This window comes from Columba livia, chromosome Z (genome assembly GCF_036013475.1).
Source record: "Columba livia isolate bColLiv1 breed racing homer chromosome Z, bColLiv1.pat.W.v2, whole genome shotgun sequence".
In the NCBI taxonomy this organism is placed as follows: Eukaryota; Metazoa; Chordata; class Aves; order Columbiformes; family Columbidae; genus Columba; species Columba livia.
Window position 1 is genome coordinate 80,801,919 of NC_088642.1, and position 22,150 is coordinate 80,824,068.

The 22,150-nt window shown below is 41.5% G+C and overlaps 1 long non-coding RNA gene across 1 annotated transcript in view; it reads left to right on the forward strand.

Annotated features, from left to right (window-relative positions):
* LOC110360560 (uncharacterized) overlaps positions 1 to 11,434 on the forward strand; it is a 48,205-nt gene extending 36,771 nt beyond the window's left edge. Inside the window, exon 9 of the long non-coding RNA XR_010469076.1 lies at positions 10,027 to 11,434. This is a non-coding gene — a long non-coding RNA (uncharacterized LOC110360560). The remainder of the gene's footprint in view (positions 1 to 10,026) is intronic.
* The last annotated feature ends 10,716 nt before the right edge of the window (positions 11,435 to 22,150 follow it).

The window sequence follows — 22,150 nt, forward strand, 5'->3', positions numbered from 1 at the left end:
AGCTGAGGTGTCATACTCCATACTACCTTGTCATCAGCTGCAGCTCTCCTTTTGCAGTGCAAGCAGCAGCTGTGCTAGACAAAGTAATCTGAATTCTCACACGTTTTTCCTTTAGGAAACAGCTCACACTGAATAGTATTTCTGGTACTGGGCTCCGCTACACCTGAGTGTAGTCATGCTGGGGAAAAAAATAAAAAAAGTTACGAAAATAGAACTTTGTCTTGCCACCTTTTGTAGCATGAAGATGTGAACTTCCATTGTGTACACTTAGTCCAGAATACTGGCCAGCAAAGACCTGCCAGCCTTGAAGTTGTCCAGGGGATGCTCAGTGACAAGTCTCAGCCCCTGTGCACATCCTGTGTCCAGGACACATCAGTGGTGGTGCCAGCACTTCTGATGGCATGTTTGCAGAAGCAGTGAAAAGATTGGTTGTCAGTTATCTCACTTTCTCTAAATTTTTCTTTGCTTTGATTTTTAACACTGAATTGGCTGAAGGCAGAGCAAGATATGGTGTCCTTTTTAATAAGAGCTTGCTGAAACCCCGGTGCAATTTTTTCTGGAGTACATTAGCTTCAGAGGAAGAACAACTGAGTCCTTTGTATCCCTGCATGTAAAATCCACGTACCCACTCTGTCCACGGACTGTGGTTTGGTAGGACAGCTGGGGACCTGTAAAGCCTGGCTCTGAGGCATCACAGACCACAAACCCGCTCACTTTTGTCCTAAAATTGTTTACAGGTTAATTTTGCAAGCCCACGTACCTCCTGCCAAAGCACTCTACTTTTCTGCCAAAGCAGATATTATCTTTCCTGAAGCTTACTTAAATTTGGCAAAAAGAAATAAGATTTCCAGTGTATCATGTGGCTTAAAAACACAACCCCAGGGAGGTGAAGCATGGGTTATTGGGGTTTGGGACACGAGTTTCTGAGGCTGGTTTTATTGCTAGAGAAAATGGCACTGTGCCTAACTATGCCTTCTGACATACCTTCTCGTACGAAATACTCCACTAACTCACATAAGCTCTGTGATATAGATATTTGTGCAAGTGAAGTAACGACGCCAAAGACAATCTGGTACCCAGTGTTATGGAGAAGCCCTGTGTGGTAGCTACAGACTGAGAGTGGTTTGGGTTATCTGTTGCAGATGAACACATAATATATGTATATATTATATATATATATATATATATATATATATATGGGTTATCTGTTGCAGATAAATTATCTGGTTTTAGCAGCGTGGTGCCTAAACTGGAGGGTGCTGTGTTGGGAGGATGCTCAACCCCCTGCAAAGTCAACAGTCCTTGCTCTACTGGGCCTGTGGCCAAGTGAAAGACTGAGAAGCAAAGAAGTGGAATATGAAATCAGCTTGAAGTGTATTATACCAATTTTTTTTTTTATGAATTAAAGTATAACATTGAGTTGATTATTCCTGTAAGGACTGCAGGGGATGTTGGCTTTCATGGCGGGATTTGAGAAAAGGTGAAGGTGAGTGGGGAGTGTGCCCAGGGAGGATCGAAAAGGCAGGAAGGAGCAGCAGAAAGGTGGTTTTGGATGCCAGAAATAAGAAAAAGTCTTCACTTTTTAGAAGGATTTAGAAAAGGCAGGTTACTCAGTCCCCTTCAAGAGGTGCAGAGAGCTTCTGAAAGGTGACAAAACATTTAAAATGACTGCAAAGGTTTCAATACGAGTATATGAAGTTTAGAATCTGAGAAAATACCTTAAAAGGAAGTTATGCATCCCACACACAATTTTATTTTAACATTTATGTTGTTGGAGCAGTGAAGAGTAAGATCTGAATTTCAAACCTTGTGGTAACTTAACCTCCATATAACCACCCATAATGAAAGAACTATCATTGTTTAACATTTTTATACTGCACTTGAAGATATAAGCTATATCCAGGTGAGATACTGCCATAATTAGGCAAATATTCCAATGCATAACAACAGTTATACCAGTAGTTCAAGACCAGAATGGCTTCTGAATGACACAACAGTGATACTTTCCAATTATTAAATACTACTTTTTTGGATATAATTTTTCAGTCACTCTCAGATGAAGAACTCAAAATACTTAACTTGTGTTAATCAGAAATGAATGAGGATTCAGTACTTTACCATGATGAAGTGTGGTATATGCTGTGAAACAAATATATGGAAATGAGGAAAAAGAAATAATAGGAAGAAGAGTCACGGTTCTTTTGTCTTAATTCCATTTTTAATTCTTGACACAATTAAAGGTGTTGTAATACTTTATGTGAGCTTAGAGAGATGATTAGTTAATGTTATTTTGAGATACATCTTCAGTACATACAGCTAAGTACTCTCTGCAATTTTCCAGAATCATACACAGGGAATTAGTAATTTCTGGGCAGCAAAACCTACCAGGGGCAGGACAATGTCAGCACTTTCACCACAAAATCATCGTTGTTCAGCCGACAGAGAAAACGTTTGAGTCATTTGACTCTGAGGGAGTGGCAGCCTTACTAGATGGAAAAAAAGGAAAATTTCCAGCCATTTTCTTGGTTAGAAACATGAACAACATTAGTGCCAAAGAAAAGCAAAATTTGCCACTTTGACAACTCATCCCACACTTTTAGAAGTCTTGAAAAGAAAACCCAGTATTGGCTATCTTTGTGCTCCAAGCCTAGAGAATAGAAAACCGAGCTTGGCTCTGTCATGTTAAAATGAGGCAATAGTGGGTTATGGCCCATCACAAAAAGCTTTTGGAGCCAGCCACCCTGTGCAACAGTACAAGCAGGACCAGATTGAGTGAGGGCGGCATGTTTCACCTGGGGCTGAGGCACCTCTAACTAGGTGCTGCCTTTTGTTATCTACGTTCAGAAGAATTCTTCTGAAGCTGGACACTGTTGGCCAGAGCGGCTCGAAACTATGAAATGGCTTTGGGGCTCTTTGGACCCCTGTGGATTGATTATGTTCTCATCTTCAGGCAGGTTTTTGGGTGAGATGCCTACTCTGAAGCCAGTTGTGAGCTGGATCTCACCTCCCTGACTAGTGGAAAACGTGTCATTTGCTGCTTCTTGGTGATCGTTGTAGGCTTGGCAGAAGACAAACTGCTAGTCACGTAGAAGAATACACCAACACATGGTTGTGTAAGGTCAGTTGTGTCTTGTTGGAAGAAGCAGGAGACAGTGATATGTGGCAAACCAGTATGACTGAGCAACACACGTCTCCTCGCAGAACAAGGCTGGTATAAATAGCTAGAGGATAAAATCTACCAAATCCTTTCTAAATAAAGGTGTTGAGCTGTAGCAATACTAAACACCACCTTGTAAAAGAAATCTTTCTAAACATGTATGTCCAGAAGACAAAGAATAAGCCTGCCATGGGCTGCAAGAGAAGATTCAGATGCTGTATTTCTATTTTTGTTGTTGTTGTTGTTGTTGGGTTCCCCATGAACTGAGTTATACAGTGTCACAACGATTAGCTTACTGTCCCCATTTAGCTCTCCAAGGAGGTGTGAATACTTTAGCACTGATGCACAGTTCATTTTCACTGCAGTTTCATCTACATTTCATCATGCTGGGAGAAATGAGTCTTTGGGCATTTCTGAGGATGGCTGTGAAGAGGATAGGTATGCTTCCTCATTGTTTAGTCATGAGCCACGATGGGATTCCTCTTTCAAGCAGTGCCAACCCAGTTTTGAGGGAGTCTTGGGGCAAGTGTGAAGAAGTATGCTGTGTTTTTGTTTGTTAGGGCTTGCTTTGTGACTCTGGCACTGGCAGGGGTACATGAGCCTGAGCAGAGGCTATTAATGGGTGCACAAAAGCAGTCAGTTAATTTAGGGAAGAAAAACCCTCTTAAGATTTTCCTTTTTACACATTTCAAAAGAGAAGGGTCCAGGTTTATCTCTCACACTCCTTTTACATTGTTCATTACGGTGAACTCCAGAGAAGAATACTGAAGATAACAGTCACTAGCAGATACCATAAACTTAAAAAGACAAACACAACCTGCAGACCTTCTTATGGTTTAAAAATAAAATAACTCAGCACCATTGGCCTCGAATATGTGGCATGACATGTAATGGGGAAGAATTTTACAAATCTCACACATTGTGATCAGGCTTGGGATGTAATACTCTGTCTTGGTTAAGCGTTTCTTCTGTGGTCCATGAACTGCCCTTGTGCCTTTAGACCTTTGAGAAAGAGTGACTGGTACTATTACATGACAGCAGGTCTCTGTAAAGCAAGCATCTTAAACTCAGTTTTTTATCTAGCTTAATTTAGAGAAAAAAATAAAAGGATCAGCTTGCATTTTTTAAACAATCCAATGTGCTTCTGGAGTGTTCTGTTCTCTTTTCAGGACATCTCCTAGTCTCTGCCCATCTCTCAGGGAAGCTCCTCGTTCATTAATCCCTCTCCTTTCCGGGCAGATGCAGCTCAAGCATGCCTGAACACTAAAGCTTTCATCTCAGGCCATACCTATACAACCAGGCTAAACTACCATAGGTCATACGGTTCAGAAAAGCTGTGCTGTCACAATAGGATCCCTGAAGCAATTTAGGTTTGCCTGCAGCAGGGCTGGAAGAGTAAGGGCTTTGTTTATCATTCCTGAAAGTGCCTTACTTCCCAGCACATTTTTGGTTGCTGCATACAGCTGTGGCAGTGCTCTGGCAGATTTGCTCTTTTCCTCAGAGGTTGAGAGCCAGAGCCTGGCTTGTTCCCTGCTAACTGGACAGGCCAACAGTGAGAATATTCATTTTCTTTCACAGTTAGACCTGTTCAGCCTTCACAGCTTTCAGTCACAGGCTGAAACTCTGTTCAGCTTTGGGCCCCTAATGCCAAGAAAACACTTGAGGTGCTGGAGCGAGTAGAGAGAAGGGAACAGAGCTGGTAAGGGGCTGGAGCACAAGTGTAATGGGAGCGGCTGAGGGACCTGGGGGCTTCAGCTGGAGAACAGGAGCTGAGGGGAGACCTTCTGATCTCTGAACTGCCTGAAAGGAGCTTGGAGCCAGGGGGGGTCGGGCTCTGTTCCCCAGGAACAAGCGCCAGGACCAGAGGAAACGACCTCAAGTTGTGCCAGGGGAGGTTGAGGTTGGATCTGGGGAACAATTTCTTCCCTAAAGGGCTGTCGGGCATTGGAACAGGCTGCCCAGGGAAGTGGTGGAATCACTGTTCCTGGAGGGGTTTAAAAGACATATAGATGAGATTCTTAGGGACATGGCTTAGTGTCAGTGTTGGGTTAACAGTTGGACTTGATGATCTTGAAGGTCTCTTCCAACCAAAATGATTCCACGATTCTATGTGCCAAAACTGACAGTCTTTTTCTCCTAGTAACCCTGTCCTCCCCGGTATGTAAGCTCCCAAAACTGCCTTTGGTGTGTGAGGCATTCACTTGCTGATGAGAACATTAAATTAAGTTACTGCAACCCTTCAGTATACTTCAAACCCTTTGAATTTTGTAAGTTCGTGCAGTAAGTCTACTCTGACAGAGCAGTACACATCACCGTGTACCTCTTCATGGATTACCATTGTTTTTTATCGGAAAAATGTTCAGTGTTGCATGGGCTGTAAACATGCATTAATAAAAATTCTCATAGTCCTTAGCTAATACAGTTAGAGTGATTTGGGTGCTGCACATATCTGCTGGCCCCCAACAGACCTCCCCGCAGGTCATCTGACTCTGTTTTCCCATAAGAATTCCAGAGAAACACGAGCTGTGTAATGTGATACTGTACTGTTCCCTTTCTGAGTCTATACTTGGCTGTTGTGAGGAATAAACTAGTTGCTCTTACGTAGCTTATTACTACTTAATTTATTAGTTATTAGTTAATACATTTAATTTATTAACTGGGTTAAAAGGGGAGATGTATTATGCCAGTGAAAATCAGTCCTCTGGCAAATGAATGCACTCATCCATTCTCACCTTGCACAGAAATCTCATACACCTCTCCTTTAAAATTACAGGGATTTCAAGAGTACTGGGGTGTATCCGAAGCCACTGAGACAAGAAAGGCTAGCCTTAGGGCAAGACTTGAATCCAGCAGGAATGGAAACCTTTAACCATTGCTTAGGTCATGGAAAAAGACTGAGCTCACGGCTCTCAGATATCTGTCCCTGTGCACACAACAACTGCATACCTTCCGAGCCTCCTTCCCTTCCCCTCTGCCCCAAAGCCGCGTCCGTGCAGGCAGTTCCCAGCCCTTGATCCCTCATTTGCCAACATGTGCTGGCAGAGCTTCACTCTGCACAGATCTAAATTTCTCTTGGGAGCAGGTTTCACTGGTCTGGGAGAGTAACAGGCTATTCTCTACTTCCCTCCTCTACAATTGAGTGTGCAGTATATACCCCTCCTGTATCCTGCACATTAGCTCTGACATACACATCGTATCTGTAGCCACGAGATGCAGCCAAATCTCAGAGCTGCCCTTTGTACAAATGCCTGTACAATCACAGTTTCACGTCTGCCTTTCAGTTTTGGAGTGGGAATGACAAAAAACTGAAAGTAGGAGAGGTTTTAAGGTGGGTATTTGTCTCCGAGACTTCAGGAAATCCAGCAGCAGGTTTGGCTTTTGCATTTACAGGTCTATAAAATACTGTTGCTCTCTACATACAATTACACGAAGCAACAGGCTGTGCTTATGTACAATAACTCTATGCACAGTGTGAGATAGGGTACCTTTTACTGCTCCTGGTAAGACTTCACTTCCAGCTGATCCTGTCCTTACCCAAGACTAGCTCTTCCACTATACAAGGAAAAGTATGCAAAGGTTAAGTGCCAGCTTTTATTCAGGAATGCCCTTCTCCTCTCAGCTGTCCGTGTTCTGTCATAGTCAATCTCCTTTGGCCTTCCATCTCTTTAAAGTATATTAGGGAAGTATTTCATTAAAATGCAGCAATTTCTTTGAGGCAATTTACTCACAAAAGCACTTTCAGAATAGTTGGATTTGCTTTTACTTCTTCTGGAGACTGCCTGAAGGTGGTGCATCCCTTAAGTGTATTTCCAAATACTTTGGCATCACTTTATTCACGCTCAGTGAGTAGCAGTGTAATGATATAGTTTAATAGGTAGCTGGAAAAGGATAGCTGGATTAGAGTACAGTTCTGCACTGTGGCAATGATGCAAAGCTAAAATTCACATCCGTGTTGCATAGTCATAGGAAAAGAGAGGGCTAGAATAAGGGAAAAAGCCAGTATCACTTGCTCTTGGAAAATTTACAGCTGCCTCAAATGAAGGGTTTAGTTATGCCAATGAAGTTAGTTTCTGATAAATGTAGATTAAGTGGGTTCACAAATTTGGGTAGTCAAAACAAAGGTGTAAGCAAAAACATTGTGCCAGTTTCAAAGGTCTTGTGGCCAGTCAAATATCAGTTGATGCTGAAAAAGCAAAAGAGGGCAGAAAGGGAAGAAAAATAAATCACTTTGAAAACTTCAGCAGAGCTCCAAGCCCTGACAAGCAGCCCCAGTACCCTGCCAAAGTTTTGCTCAGGCTGTAGGAGAACTATTTGGTGCAGTGCCTCCTGCTTCCCCTTGCTCTTTGAGGACGTGAAGGAAGGTGTGCGTAAGGGAAAACATTGTCAGATAAAATCTCACAGAAGGGTTGAAGCTGAGAGGGGATCTGTACTCTGTGTGTCGCTTGGCCTAAATTCTGCACAGCCATCAGCTGAACTTGCCAACCTCTGTGTGTGCTCAAAGCTCAGATCATCTATAGCCAGTGTTTGTACAGGAGCCGTGTGCAAATCATGGGTGTGGGTTTTTATTTTCTTTTTTCTTTTTTCTTTTTTTTTTTTTTTTTAATTATAGAGGTAAATTAATTTCTCCAGTATTTTGTCAAAGCTGGCAGATCTGCAAACAGATGCTCACTTAGATCCTGACAAGCAACCAGTAACCAAATATTTTCTTTCCTCAAAATGGGATATCCATTTTCCTTGCTTTTCCTTTTTTGTGGTGGTCTGTAAAAAGCCTACATTTGCAAAGTTAGTTTAAGACTGTTATTAAAAAAGCAGGAGCTATATTATCAATCTCACAGCCCCTTTTGGGACCACACCCTGATTTTCTGGTTCAGATTGATTATTGAAAATGGTTTCATTGATTTCAATGGGACTGAGCCTGACACAGGCTAATCAGCCTCCACAAGCACATCTGAATCTGGCCCATGGTGTGACCTCTGCAGATCAGCCTTGTGGAGAGACCTGGTACACTTCTAGCTTTACCAAACACTTCCAGCATCCCTGCATATACTGTGAAAAACTGTTCAGGCATTTTTGTTACAGCATCCTTTTTTCCCCAAGAGAAATTGGCTGTATTGCAATACATTTTTTTTTTTTTTTTCCCCTAAGTAAATAGATATAGTTTATATGTTCTGGCAGGAATAAGAAATCAAAAATAAAACAAGCCCTCACAATTCTTGGCTAGATGAATCTTCCAGGGTTTGATCCCTTGGCAGAGCTCTGTGGTTTGGCTTTCCCTCTTCTCTTAGTATTGTGTGTGTATGCCTCATTTTCTTTGATTTCATAGCACTATTTATGTTTATCTGCTAGCTTTTGTCTCAGTTGCCAGTTCCTTTTCCCTTTCAAGATACTTCCTCTATTTTACTATTAACTGCCCCCTTTTCTGTACAGTCTGGCTACCTGGTTTCCTCAGTGTTCATTCCTCAGGACAAGGCTCTGTACAAAGCACCTTGGCTGCTTTGTCCCTCTTTTCTGTCTCTTTCCTAATTTCTTTTTCCTGTAACTCTGTCACTCACTGCTTCTAACTCCACCTTTTGGGAAGCTGTCCTCCACCAAGTGAAGCTCTTACACGTTTTGATTTTATTATTTCTTTTCTCCTGTGTTTTTTGTTTTGTTTTTTTTTGTTTGTTTGTACTTTTTGTTTGTCTGTTTTCAACCTTTTGCTGTTATTAACAATACTCTTCTTGGTACAACTATTGCTATTTACTTTTTTGCGTGTTCTGTAACAAATTCCAACATTTGACGTCACTAGGTGTTTTGGAATCCCTGCTGAAATCAGAACTGACTTCTCATCTTGCTCCTGGTTTGGAGGACACCTCCTGAATTTTTAATGAAACTGTAAACGGCAACAATATCTCTCAGCTTATTTTCTTCAGCAAAATGAAACCTGTATTTTCAGTAAAAGGTTTTTGTCACTAAAAAAAGAATTTAAGACCAAGACAGAGAACTTGCTATTTTGGCAGCAGTTATGACACAACTTCTTAGTGTTATGTTGAGGACATCTGTGGAAATACTCCTAGTGGGCTCATGACTGTTTCCTCTGAATTCAGCTATTGACGTCTCGTTGATTGAATGAGAGAGTGTTGGGTCCATGGCACAGGACCTGGAAAACAGTTTTCAATACCTGGACTTATAAGCCCTTTATAGACTGCAAGAGTTCACACCTGCAAGAACCTGTGCTGTTGGCTTGTGATTTGAGGCTGCTTTGTGAAGTTTGGAGCTACTGGATTCCCAGCCCAGCTGATCATGGAGCAGGGATCAGACAGACAGTCAGGGAGGCTAATCTTATCTGCTCTCACAATTCAGGTTGTTCCTGCTCATTGTTAGTTAGCTCCTAGGGGAAAAAGGTAAATCTCATGTAGTAAAAACAGCGTCTCTCCATGGATATACAATTAATTGAGTGGCGAGCTGCTTTTGCAGAATCAAATCTGGGTTTTGGTGACTAATTAATTTTATTTGCTCCAAAGCACATGACAAATGTTATTTAGTTTTGTAGATATTGTTCTAAAAGATATTTTGTCAAATACACTGGATTTAATAGAGTCTAATGGAAACAGTTAAACATATATTTATTTTAATTACTGAAAATTAAAAGGAACATCTTAACTTAAAGTCTCATTTGGTGTCTTGCCAATTCAAGCAAACATGAATGAGGCATATTAAAAACGAACACCGTTCTTATTTTTATTGGTTATGTGGCCACCTTTCTCACTACATACATCAGTTAGCAAAGACTGCTTTCAGCAGTGGAAATTTCATTATCACTTCTAATTCTGGTTTTGTAGCACATTAAAGTTTCCAGCAGTTAATGACTCTGGTTTCTTTCTGTGCAGGTTTACGTTTCATGAAAGAACATGGAAGAGGAAAGAAATGACAGTAAGACTGAATTATGAACTCTCAAAAGCTGAGAACAAGAACTGATTGTATTGTGGAAGCTGAATTCACTGCTCTTGATTAATACTGGGCAATGGTGATCACATGCTTAAGATTGCCGAAGCAAATCTAGCTGGTGTATTACTCATGCAGAAGAGACAAAAAGAAAATATTTTTTCCCGTTTTCAATTAAATGTTTTAAGAGCACCACAAACACCATTTAAAAGGTCTGTCATTTGCTTGAAAACTGATGCCAGGAGTTCTTCACCATAACTGAAAGCTCCTTTCTACCCTTGGACAGAGGTCATGGTCCTTCAGACTCCTTCACCAACATTGAGCTTTCTTTTTCTCAGCTCTGAGTTGTGCACTTGTGGCTCAGAGATCTCTCAGACCTTTTCCATCAGCAGTGCTATCACCATGCCCCTCCGCTGTCTATGCCATTGTCACCTTTACATCTGGTGGTTACTCAAATCAGAACATCTCGGTTGCTTCTCAGGTATTCACCTGAGTGACTCAGCAGCTCTCTGAGGGTCAACCAATCGCAGGACGCCTGCAGTCAAATCTCACAGAGGTGCCACAGATCTTAATTATATCTTCTGCAAAGTACTTGGAGGTTCTCTGGCAAAAGTGATTTCAGTATGCAAAATACTGCAGCAAAATAAACGAATCTAGATAGCAGAGGTCAGTCCTGTCTGTCTACGTTAACCTAACAGCCTGTGCTTTTCTTCTTCCCTTCACCATTTGCCAGAACAGATACGGTTTGTTTTTCCTTTGATGCTGTGGAGTTGACAGTGACAGATTACTTTCAGTTTGTCATCTTGAACCTTCCCACTTTCCTGGTGATGTGACCCATGACATGAGGGAGATCTGTAATCACGGACAGCTGCCTCTCTGAGCAACATCCAGATACCGCAGGAGAGGTGGGATGGGACCACACAGAAGTCATTGTCTTCCCAGCACAGCCGCTGGGTCCCAGGGATGGATGGTGAGAAATAAATGTGTGAGGAGCAAGGGTTTTCCAAAAAGTACGTGTGTGCTAACATTTTCATAAGGCAGCTCACAACTCTAAAGAGTCTCATTTTCTCAACAGGGTGTTTCAGGATATTTTGAATGTAGAAAAGAAGAGACTGTCTCCAATGGTGGGGTCCCTGTGTAGCACGAACTCAGTTTTTGTGATATTTTAGCATCAGTCTGTGCCACTGGGAATACTAATATTTTTGTGTTCAACCACCATTAAGACCATCATCAGCAAATTTGCTGATAACACCAAGTTGGGAGGGAGTGTCGACCTGCTGGAAGGCAGGAGGGCTCTGCAGAAGGATCTGGATAGACTGGAAAAATGGGCTGATTCCAATGGGATGAAGTTCAATAAGGCCAAGTGCTGGGTGCTGCAGTTTGGCCACAACAACCCCCTGCATCGCTACAGGCTGGGCGCAGAGTGGCTGGAGAGCAGTCAGACAGAAAGGGACCTGGGGGACTAATTGACAGGAAGCTCAACATGAGCCATCAGTATGCCCAGGTGGCCAAGAAGGCCAACGGTATCCTGTCCTGTATCAAAAATAGCATGGTCAGCAGGACAAGGGAAGTGATCCTTCCCCTGTGCTCTGCATTGCGGAGGCCACACCTGGAGTATTGTGTTCAGTTCTGGGCCCCTCAGTTCAGGAAAGAGATTGAAGTGCTGGAGCGGGTCCAGAGAAGAGCAACACAACTGGTGAAGGGACTTGAACATAAGACCTATGGGGAGAGGCTGAGGGAGCTGGGGTTGTTTAGTCTGGAGAAGAGGAGGCTTAGAGGTGACCTCATCACTCTCTATAACTACCTGAAGGGCAGTTCTAGCCAGGTGGGGATTGGTCTCTTCTCCCAGGCAGTTAGCAATAGGACAAAGGGACATGGGCTTAAACTCTACCAGGGGAAATTTAGGCTGGATATTAGAAAGAAATTCTTTACAGAGAGAGTGATCAGGCATTGGAATGGCTGCCCAGGGAGGTGGTGGACTTGCTGTCCCTGGAGGTTTTTAAACTGAGATTGGACATGGCACTTAGTGCCATGATCTAGTAAACGGACTAGAGTTGGAACAAGGGTTGGACTCGATGATCTCTGAGGTCTTTTCTAACCCAGTCGATTCTGTGATTCCGTGATTCTGTGACCAAAAACTGAAAAACAGTTGAGAACAGGTTTTGTCAGTGAAGAGCAGGAGTCATTCAGGATCTAGCATTGTGCTGTCTGTACATCAGAGGTACCAAGCACATAACCAGGACTCAGGGTAACGACAGGCTCAACAGCTGCCAAGATCAGTCAGCCCAGTTATTTTCCACATCCCAAAGCTCTTAGTCTCATTCGCAGTAGAATAAAACTATATTATATCTCATAAAGCCGTATGAAATGCAACATCAAAATAAATTACCAGGACAAGATTTGTCAGAATTTTCTGCGAGTTCTAAAATATTGAGCATACAGCCACAGTGTAATACATGCTGGAAGGGACATCAGTGGGTCCCTTGTCCCTCCTCCCCCTCAAAGGAGAGCCAGCTCAGGGAGCAGAGGGGGATGTTTAGGGCTTTTTACAGCCCCATGTTGAAACCCTTTGAAGCTGGATACCTACTCCACTGCCTCATGTCATTATGGGGAACAAATCTGTATTCAGCTCAAACCTCTCCTGTCTCTTGTCCTCCCACCATGTACTGTTGTGAAGAACCTGTCTCCAACTCCTTGAAGGGCCCAGGGGCTCAGTGGTGACCTGTATTTGGTGTCATCTGCAATGTTAGTGAGAGAATACTCTACCAACTCCTTTAGGACACTGATAAAGATGATAAACAGGACAGGTACCACAAATATTTGGACAAGCAGTCACCATCGATACTAGTTCTGTGAGTCAGCACACCATATAATTTGTTTTGAAGAACAAAAGCAGACTCTAGGACCCAAAAGAGACTGGCAGGCTGGAGATCTCATGGAAAACATAGTGATACATATAAGATGTGAAGCCATTCTATACTGGAGACGTGTTATCCACTGAGATTTGCTACCTAACTCGAGGACTCAACTTTTGCAGCTCTTGAAGTCTGTCATTTTCAATAAGACCTTGATCATAGCTTAACATATCTGTTTAAAAGTGAAGGGACTGAATTTTATCTTTTTCAGCAGTTTCCTCTGAGAAATAATAACTAATTAATGGCATCATATTTCTTAAAAGAGTTCTCCAAACTCCTTTAGCAAATGTCCTACTAGAGAGATTTTGGATTTTAGAAGCTAATCTTCAGACCTGCTGTAAAGCCTCCTTTGACAAGTTATTGACTTGTTAAGGACAATTGACAGGAGTGTTCTGTACGTCAGACTTCTCTTGCAACATTCAGCCATAAGGAGTGCAAAGCATTGGAGCTCATCAATGCTCATGTTTGAAGGCCTCCAGGGCAAGACACAAGGAACAGTATTAAACTCCATTTTTGTTATGTTCTCACTTGTTTTGCTTTGGTAAGCTCAACTCCCATAACCAAGTTGTTTATACAACTTTGCCAGCCTCATTGGTCAATTTGTGTAGTACATTGGTTGTCTGAGCAAGGCTAATTTTTTGTTGCTCTTGATTAAACTTTTAAATCAGCTAAAGGCTGTGGTTGTTACATAAATAACAAGATGGTGTTAGCAAGTTCTAGGGTAATGCTTTACTTACACAAAGTAACATATTCTGTTGTCGAATATATGCACAGTGAGTATTGATATCTTACAATATGCAGGAAACTGTTCAGATGTAGGAGCTGTCTGACTATTCTGCAATGGAAAACCTGCTAATATGCAACAAGAACTTGACCTCTTGAAGAAATATCCTGTCTTTATGCAATATACAAAGTAACCTATATTTTGACCAGGATGTAACAGGCATACGGGCATAACAATTTCTGTTCAAAATTTTGTACATTGTTGCACCTATTTTGGAAGAACATTTTGGAAACTTTCTTATGCAGCTCCTAAAGGTCACTCCTAAAACGAGGTACTGGTATAAGCCTGTAGGAATAGCATTATCTGTCAACTGTGTAGCACCAATTTAATTATATCATATGTCTGTGCAGGTGTAGTAAATCCACTCCCAGAAGGGTTGTGTTTGCTCATAGGAACAGCATAATTTATGAACCACTGCACTTTGGCCATTTGCTTGCAATTTCAGCCTGTCCACGTCCAGTAGTCCTGCTGGAGCTATTGCTGTAGGTCTGCTCCAGCCAGGCTGCCAGACATCCAGAAATATCAGCATCTAGAAACTCTTGAAAAATATACATATTTCTCAGCCTTTGGGATAGTGAATGAAATTAGAGGCAAGGAAACTTGGATGGTGTAATACAGCAACCATAGACTGACTCTTACTTCTGTTGGCAGGCATCAAACCTTCATGTCCACCTTTTAAATGTGCTGAGACACGCCTGAGGTAAGTCAGTAACTTCTAACAGCTAGAGTTAAATTCCTTAACTGCTTTCAAAAATACAACCTTCAGATTTGGTCTTTTGGCTTTTTCAGTATAGCTAGAAAACAAGACAGAAGATGGCCTTGCAAGAGGATTAATAACAAGCCCATAAATACGTACCTATAAATTTCCATCAAACAAAAACTGCTACTTACCCTCTATCAATATGACAGAGACGTAAGCAATGACATCATAGTCTTTATTATTATTAAAGTTATATAGCAAATAAGTGACTGACTCAAAAAATGAAGCTTTGAGATGATCCCACAGAATAAAGCAACTAAAGCCTCTTCATTCTGTGGAGGGTCTGTACAGGAAAACACGTCAGACCTGTCTTTGTGGAAGAAATACTTGAGCAAGTTTTCCAAAAACAAACACTTAAATACACCTTCTTAGAAGGCCAAGTATTGCTGAATGTGACTGCCTACCTTAGAGGTTTTGTGTTTTCTCTGTCCTAGTGAGGTTTCTCTGTGTAATTCCTTTTTTTATTTTTTTTTTTATTTTTATCTTTTTTTTTTTTTTTTTTTTTTTTCCTGGTAGGCCAGTTCATGCTGACACCTCAAAGACTAAACCCCTTCCCTTTCCCTCCCACTACTTGATTTGCTTTTCTATCGCCGCACGCTGCACATGCGAGGCGGAGCTGCCTTTTAACTTCAGAGATCAGCACGATGGGAGGGCAGTGGAAATCAAACAAACCTTCAAAAACACAAGGGCAGGAAGGCACCCACAAAACCAGCACTCGGATCCAAAACTAGATGGGTGGCCAGCTTTATCCCAGACAGTCCATCAACAGCCTAACCACAGGTCAGACCAACTGCAATGTTGCTCATGCTGTCCTCTGGCATTCACCAAGAGGCCAGATATTTCTGCCCAAGGAATTTCCTCCACAGGGATTGCCTTTAAAGAGAGAGGGAGAAGTCAGTCTCCTAGAGAAAATGCACACATATGCCACCTAATGAAAGACTGAAAAAATAAAAAAAAAGGGCAAATCACACTTCCACTGTTGATTGTATGATCGTGGGGATACAGGAACTGGGATTTCACCTAGTTTCGTGTCAGCCTGAAAATTGCTAGACTTGACGAGGCAAAAAAATGTTCTTAACAGTTTGTTTTCTTATATAAATAAGTTCAGGTGGGGTTCTGCTAACTCAGTCCCTGTGGATTCAGTTGCCAGCATAAGTATCCAAAACATTGTTTTTTGAGACTTGATTGCTTCAATTGCACAACTACTTGTTCTTCATGTCATACCACAGAACAAAGTGAAATTCTGTATAATCTCTATATGGAGGATCCAGGTACTTTTGGCAGGTGCTGAGATCTATTATGTTTGTTATTAATGCAAATATTCATAAGCTAAAGGCTCATCTGAACCAAAATGACCGTTAAACAGAAAAAGAACAGCCCCAGCCCCAAAGGTCCTACAGTCTGAGACTAGAGACAAATGAACCCATGTTCACTTACTACAAGCTGTAGCATCAATTGTTTGATTTGATCAATTTAGACTCTGAAGACTGTGTTAAAAAGTAACCAAAGCTGGTGGGTCTCAGTGGGCAGACAAATCCATCCATGTGTAGTCACGCATGGAGCATTTGGGTTCAACACCTGCTTGAGCTTTTTGGCTATTGTCCAACTTCAGTCCATGTTTTAAAGTGAATTCCAGTAAAAAGATCCCAAAGTCCAGCTTAATGCACCCAGTCTCTTTCCCTTCAATTTCAGCTTTCATACCTACTTGTGCTTCTGTCTGCTAAAGAGAACTGACTGTTTTTGTAATAAGAAAAAGTGTGATTTCCAGCTCTTGATCCAATTTCTTGTTAACAGAGTTTAGAGTATAAGACACATGTAGGAACTCGGACAAGGTGTGGTTTTGAGGAACCAGAACAGAAAGTGTGCTAATAACCAAGATATTAAATTGTGTGTTTTTGAGGTGTGCACATAGGTTTCCTTGGATGAGCTATCTGAAGGGACAGTGAGTTGAAAGAAGTTGGCAAAATTACAAGGAATTGTGTTGGTAATTCTGCCCTAAATTCTGTGGGGCAGATGGGGCAGGAGTACTCCACTTTTCTGTAATTAGCTTTTACTAAACTGTTCAGGAAAATCCTTGGTTTACATATGCCTGCAGTTTCCAATCAGCTAAGCTGTGTGTTATGCCATTGTAAAGAATCTTTGCTACTTACGAAGTAGAACAAGGCAGGCATTAACTTTTTGCCACAGAACAAAGTGAAATTCTATATAATCCCCATGTTATGGCTCTTGTTCTCTCTAGTTTAATCTACAACACTGGGAATTTGTTACACAACAAGAAGCACATTTTAAGAATTGTCACATTTTGTAATTCCTTTTTGTGTTTGGAGCGTCACAAGCATTGTGGCTCTGGTTCAAGCCAACTGTAGCCTGGAAAATGAAATATAATCTAAAAATACCATAAACATGGAAATTTTTAGCGTTAATCTCATGTAAGGCTTTTGCATTCCGCAGTGGAGCTATCTGAACCTGAAAGAGACTCTCACTGAAAATCAAGGATCTTTGCAGTTATTTGAAGCTCCTCTCATCCATCCAGACTATACCCACGGATCTCATTCATGAAAAGAGTCTTTGTGAGGAGATCTTGCTCCATCTGAGGACCTATCTGAAAGCCTGCAGAAGCTTTCATGACAGGATGGTTCTGTATCAAAGGAAAGGATGGAGGGTTAGTGGCACCAAGGAGGATGAGGGCAGGAATGGTTCAATAGATAAAGACGACGGTTTAAAATTTGGTCAATATGGGTTGCAGTTCCTCTCCTCCTGCTGGTTTCTGGTGAAGCTCTGGAGATATCTCTTATTCTGTGTCACAGGTGGCTGACCACGTAGTGGGGAGAACAACCTCAAAGAGAAGGACAGCAAGAATATTTACAAAAAAAGGAAGGAAGGAGTTGTGGGATAAATGTATCCCATGCAAGATAACAGGGTTCCCAGGGAGGGTAGATATGGGCACCCCTCCAGTCCTGTTCAGATCCAGCAGAAAAAACAAGCATCTCCTGGTTGAGTCTCTTCAGGACCTCCAGCAGCTTCAGAGGAGCCAAGACCTGGCAGGATACGCTTCGCTATTAGTGACTGGAGCCTGGGTGCCAGTGTCATGTAGGTGAAGTGCAAGAACCAATGGGACCTTTTTCCACACCCCTTCTCTTTTAATTCTGCAACATTCTGTAATTTACACAGGTTGTATGTCAGGGCTGAACAGGAGCATATAAAGTTTGCAAATATGCATTAACAAATTATCATGCTGCCAAAATAATTTGTATTTGTAACACATCTAACTCTCTAAAGCAGTGCTGTGGGTGAACCTGAAAGGCAGAAGTAGTATTTTTATGCTAATACGCTGTAAAATATCTTAGCAAAATAAGCAAGTCCCTCCACAGTGGGTGTTTATTTTGCTTGATATGATTTAGAAGATTCTCATGTGACAATCTTTTATGTTGTATTTGTAAAATGATCTCTATGAGAATACCATGCTATTATAATACATTACAATCTAAAGTTGCTTGAGCAGCAGAAAGCCCCTAATACAGTGCTTCACAATGGAGCACTTAAACAGTTTAGTGCAGCTTTCATGTACAGTATTTTAAAGAACTGCTACAAGCCCAGTTTGCAGTGCTTTCAGGAAAGCAGGGTAATATCGAGGAGAAAGCTCCTTACCAGTGAGCTTCCTGTCACTGAACGATCATGTTGCTGTTCTAGCAAATCCAGGTGGGAACATTTTCAAGGAAATGTCGAATACTTCTCCTTTTGCCCAGAAACAGCATAGCTATTTTTAGGGATATTTTCCATTGGCCTGCAGCACATTTCAGTTGCTGTAGCATAATGGAGAGTGGCATATTGTATGTTACGTTGAATTGAGAAAATGACTATGTTGCATCATGTCTGTATTTGGCACTGAAGGATGCTGAGATATTCATATTTCCTCATACTTGTGCCAATTTGTATGCAACGCAGATATATCATAAATAGAATGTAGGGTACGGGATCCATCCTCTGCTCATTTAACCCTGCAAAACCTCGATAGCATATGACTTTTTTGAGGGAGACTGGAATCACTCCCAGTATGTCCTGGTCATAGTCTCTTTATGGTACTTAAATATAAGACACCGTTGGTGCTGTGGAAGGAGCTGTTATTGTAAAGTGTACTTTATGGGTTCTAGCTATATAGATTTCTGAGGCTCAAAAATATCAATATAAAAAAAAATTGCTCATTCTTTCCAAGGTATTTTAAAATTAATGAGACAGAAATTAATGTCCTGTATGTGAAACCCCTTGAACAGAAAATGTCAGACATGCTCCGCAGAATAATCAGCTTCCGATTCTCAGGGGCAGCAGGATGTCCGTGGGCAGATATGTCTCCATGGTGAGAATGTGTCTCTTTCCCTGAAAGACACCCATTTCCCTTCATCTTCATCTATCCTGTGACACTCTATCCTTCTGGGGTGTCTGTTGGGGGAGGATCAGATTCTGCTACCTCTGGTGTACTTGAGAGTAGATGGTAGATGAGCTCCATGGCCAGGCCAAAATGGGGGTCAGATAATCTCCTGCAAAATCACTTGATGGCTGATTTCGTCCTCAAATTTTGTATCACATTTAGGGAGGGAAAAAAAAATAAAAAAATCTTGGACATTCTGTTTTCATCTGTGTAACTCCTGGTCACACAACTACTGTAATATTAAGTCAACTTTGTATCACTGGCCAAAGTGTGCACAATTAAACAGCTCTCTTTGGAGATACAGAAATTGCAGTGATTTTCCATATCTGATTTGTGAGCGAGAGGACTCTGCACTCAGCGGTAAGCTATCTCACCCCATTTGATGCAAGCCACCAGGCTGAGTTTGCACAGGCATTGCATCACTGTTAACCCCAAAGACTGACAATGACTGAGTAACAGGGACATCACAAACTAATGCCGTAAGTCTCTGCCAGTAGAAACAGGAGACTTTAATTTTCAACTCTGCCGTTATTTCAACCTTTATGTATGTGCACCTCCATTCTCTCAGAAAACGGCACAATTTTTATGTGCATATCTCAGCAATAACCAAGAAAGTAGTTTCTGATTTAAATTTGAAAGATCAGCTGCACTCTGTTTGGCAAGCTGAACTGTGTATTGAAGTCAGTTTTGATTTAGTTGTTTTAAAGAGATCTATCCCTGTCATAGCTGTTTTCTTCAGCCCTTCATAGTAAGCTGAAGATGCACTTCGTTTTTATATCTTATTTAGCTAAAACATCAAATAAAAATACTTCCAAAAGTTCTTCTAAACTATTTTTCAAGTTGTTGGAGAATAGGAATTGAAGGAGTTCATTTAAGCAGACCAACCTGCTACAATGAAAGATAATATAAACAGCTCTAAGAAACAGCTGTTTTGGGACAAACTGGGCAGGAGGCCTCTTGTCCACAGCAAACTCCATGAATGCCAGTGAGGACTCTGCCATCAACTCCAGATTAGGATTTGAATCAGGATGAAATACCAGTATATCGATATTTAACCCTGTATCCTCAGCTGTTGATGAGTTAAGTAGCAGCTCATTAGAAGTAGCAACATTTATCCTGTGAACTGAAGCAGCAATCAGGGTTTTGTGCCCTTCCATGGTTCCTGTTGCTGCCTGGTCTGTAATCTCATGTTGTACATATCTTTAAAAATGAAGACAAGAGCCACATTTTTCTTTTTATTTCCTATCTGTTCAAATGCAGGCTGTAACATGCAGTGCTATCACTGCTCATAACTATCCCAATTAATTACACTTCATGTGCTGAATTTGGGATCTGAATGTCACTCAAGTGGTTCTTGCACACTTTATAATGGATATTTAATAAAAAAAACAAAAAACAAACAACCCAAACCTGAAGAAAACAAATCATTTAATTTTCTAATCAGTTTACCAGATACAGACTGCGAGGCATGGAAATATTTTGAGCATTTTTCATGTTTTTTAATGAAGTGTTACTACAATGAGAGGCGGATGTTGCAGCCCAGCTGCTGCTGTACGCAGCGGCGGCTGCCGTGCTCTGTGCATCACACGCCGGCTCACGGTGAAGCTCCAGCCAAGGATGGCCGACAGCAAGCCGGAAACTGTGCCGACTTTCATTTTTTTGTATTATTTTTACATACCCTTCCCTTACCAGTGGATAAGTAACTTAAAATATTGCAGAACTGAAGTTAGAATATTGCTAGAGGAGGAAAAAGGGAGGATGTATGCTATAAATGAGGAGTGAGGGTGATGGTGAGGGTGGTGAGAACTTGGCCCAGGTTGGCCAGAGAGGTGGTGGATGTACCATCCCTGGAGACATCCCAGGCCAGACTGGATGGGTCTCTGAGCAGCCTGGTCTGGGTGAAGATGCCTCTGTTCATGGCAGGGGTGGCACTGGGTGAGCTTGGAAGGTCCCTTCCAACCCAAATGATTCTGTGATTCAGTGATGCCTTTCCCTTCTGCCTTTGCAGAGGTGTAGACTGTGTGTATGTGTCTCCCAGGAGCTTCACAAGTTGAAACATGCCTGCTGGAGTCTGTCTCCATCACAGTAAGTTTTCTTCTCCCCCATACTAATCCTTCTGCTGTTTCCTCCTCCCTTCAAGTTAATCTTCTCAACTGATGATGTTCTGCGGATACACAAGATTTATGTGTTCCCTGAAATATGTGGACAAAGTTTTTCCTTTCAGTGTGGAGTGTCTAAAATAATGGGGAACATGCCAGCAGCTCTAAAACAAATGTGCACCAGATCACCAGGGGATTCAGATGCCATGCGTGCACGGTTTCCTCCAAACATCTGAGAACCAGCATCATTGTTCTTCCAGCATGTTTCTGAAACAGAGGAAACAATAGGACGTGTCCATAAATCCTCGTAAAGGATCCATGTGAAGCTGTAGGAGTCAGGCTTGATGTCTGGATGGTACATGACATGGGTAGATTCGTCAGGGTCCTCACTTTGCAGGTATTGCTTGTAAACGGATAAAACCACATATTTTTCCCACTGGAAGAAATATTAATGTGTTGTGTTTAGTGTTTTGTTTGTTTGTTTGTCTTTTTTTTTTTTTTTAATAATTAAATTGTCATTAGAGGAATTCTGTGTAGCTATAGAGACAAGTAAAATAATTGCTCTACCCATCAGGGCCACATACATAACTTTACGCAGTACTTTTAGAGAGCTGTTACTATCTGAAGTGAAAACAGAGAAGTGTCAAAAGAGAAGTGTCTGTAGCATGTCAGTATCCCAAAACCTCTTAGACGTGGAGCCAGCTAGCAGGCAGCTGCAGAGATTAGAAATTGATTTTGTTTGAAAGGAATTATTTTGAAGTGATTGGATAAAGCAGAGAGGTGTGTTGTGAGATAGCTGACGTAAATATTTCTTACCCTGGGAGAGAAGATGCACCTTTTGTTTGAATGGCCATGGCTCAATACTTCATACCTTGCCCCCATTATCATCATATACATTTAAAGTCAGATAATAGATGTACAAGGGTAAAATATAACATAAGTGGAAAGAAGGAAGCCTGCATTCCACAGGACATTGATTCATTTATATGATTTGGAGAGATCATAGATATTTGTACTTTGAATCAATGCACTGTGAAACAACATACAAGGGAGTTGAAAAGATGGAATTTGTGGTGTGAAGCTTT